Source organism: Tupaia chinensis, unplaced genomic scaffold (genome assembly GCF_000334495.1).
Source record: "Tupaia chinensis unplaced genomic scaffold, TupChi_1.0 Scaffold000354_1, whole genome shotgun sequence".
NCBI classification, from domain to species: Eukaryota; Metazoa; Chordata; class Mammalia; order Scandentia; family Tupaiidae; genus Tupaia; species Tupaia belangeri.
In genome coordinates, this window is record NW_006159849.1 from 1,018,360 (window position 1) to 1,020,991 (window position 2,632).

Below are 2,632 nucleotides of genomic sequence, written 5' to 3' on the forward strand. Positions count from 1 at the left end.
CCTGTGAAACCACCCACTCAGCCTATTGGCTTTGATTTGGAAATCGAGAAAAGAATCCAGGAGCGAGAGTCCAAGAAGAAATCAGAGGATGAACACTTTGAATTTCATTCCAAACCTTGCCCTACTAAGATCTTGGAAGATGTTGTGGGTGTTCCTGAGAAGAAAGTACTTCCAATCACTGTCCCCAAGTCACCAGCCTTTGCATTAAAGAACAGAATCCGAATGCCCACCAAAGATGAGGAAGAACAACCAGTAGTGATAAGAGCTGTATCTGTGCCACATTTTGAGGTGCCTTATAAGCCTCAAATCCCAGAGACAAGAACTGTGGAAATAGGTCCTTTCTCCTTTGATTCTCAAGACAAGGAACGTCAATTACAGAAGGAGAAGAAAATAAAAGAACTGCAGAAAGGGGAGGTGCCCAAGTTCAAGGCTCTTCCCTTGCCTCATTTTGAAACCATTAACCTGCCAGAGAAGAAGGTAAAGAATGTGACCCAGATTGAGCCTTTCTGCTTGGAGACTGACAAGAGAGGGGCTCTGAAGGCACAGACGTGGAAGCCCCAGCTGGAGGAAGAACTGAAACTGCAGAAAGAAGCAGCTTGCTTCAAGGCTCGTCCAAACATTGTCACCTCCCAGGAGCCCTTCATTCCCAAGAAAAAGAAAAAATCAGTTGCTGAGGGCCTCTCTGGTTCTCTAGTTCAGGAACCTTTCAGCTGGCCACTGAGAAGAGAGCCAAGGAGCGACAGGAGCTGGAGAAGAGAATGGCTGAGGTGGAAGCACAGAAAGCCCAGCAGTTGGAGGAGGCCAGGCAACAGGAGGAAGAACAGAAGAAGGAAGAACTGGTCAGGCTACGAAAAGGGCTGGTACACAAGGCAAATCCAATACGCAAGTACCAGGTTGTCGAGGTAAAGCCGAGTGACTGCCTCTGACTGTGCCCGTATCTCCCAAGTTCTCCAAGTGATTCCAGTGTTAGTCTCACCTGTGAACCACAGGCACCATGTGGCAGTGGGAGCCGCTCTTTATACTGAACCAGAAGTCTTTGTCACGAGGCGTGAGAGAGAACTCATGGAGAGAGAACTCGTTTCTCCGGACTTTTACCTGCTGCTCCCGATAGCGCACACTTGACAACTGCGGACTCCAACTCTGTCGAGAGGTGTTTTCTTACATTATTGAGTCTAATACTGAGACTTGGTTCATATACATTTTGATCAGACTCCATATAGTTATTTTCTTTAAACCATCAGTTAGCCTTTAATGTGGGTCTTAATTTTGACTAGAATTTAAGGTCTGTGTCAACATAGTGTAATCTCTATTGTCCTTTATTCCCCTCTTTTTTTTTTCTTATTTTAATTAGAAAATAAAGATAGATAAATCTTGGGGGGAAAAAAAAAGAATCAATTCACTGAGATGTAGCGATCCTAAATACACCAAAGAACAAAGATGCAAAATACATGAAGTAAAAATTGATAGAACTGAAAGGATAGAGACAAATCTACAATTACTGTTGGAGATTTCAACATCTCTCTCGATAATCAATAAAACAGCTAGACAGAAAATTTTCTGTTCTGCTGACAGAAAATCAGTTAGAACACTGAAGAACTCAACCTATCAACAATTGACAGATTTTCTTTTAAAAGCAATTTTTGCTATAGGGCATGTGCTCTCCCCAGAGAGACAAAAAGTGAGAAACATCCCCCCCACCCCCGGGGTTGGGGGAATGACCACACTGCAATCACTTCTCTTCCATTCTCCTCTTGGGATTTGAGGGCGGGCACGCACGCACGCACGCACGCACGCACACACACCCGGCGTGAGTTTTAAGTCACTAGGTCTGGGACTTTAACCACAGTCAACTACGCAGGAGTCCAGCCTCATAACCATTACACCATCTGCTGGTCCCAATAACTGACAGATTTTAATTAACATTTATAGAGGACTCCACTAAAAATAGCAGAACTAAATTCTAAATGTCCACAGAACATATAAAAAGGTAAACCATTCCTTAGGGGAAATAAAAAAACTTGACAAATTTAAAAGAACTAAAATAATACAGAGAATGTTTTTATTCCATAATGGAATAAAATTAAAATAAACAATGGGGACCAGCAGCAGTAGCATCACTAGACACTAATGCTTAGATTGGCTGAGGCCATATGGGAGTCTTGGAATAAGATTCTCCATCCACCCTCAAAATCCAGTTGTAAAAGCCCATGCCATCCCACCTACTCCTAGTCAGGCAGGAGGATCATGATCTTGTAGCCAGTGTGTACAACATACCGAGACTGTCTAAAAACACCACACATGGGGCCGGCATATGGTGTGGTGTTTAAGATGCTGGACTCCCACATGGCCGACTATGTTTTGAGTCCCAGACCTGACAGCTTGCTTTCTCACTTTCTCTCTTTCTCTCTCTCTTGTTCTTGTTTTCTCTCTATCTGTCTCTGATAAGCAGACATATAGCAAATTTTTAAAAAATAATAAAATAAATAATTCCAGGGAAAAAACACACACACCACACAAAAAATTAAACAAAAAATCAATAACAGAAGGATGACAGAAAACATCCAAGTACTTAGAAACTGAACAACAAACTTATAAATAATTCATAGGTTAAAAAAAGAAAGTCTTAAAAGAA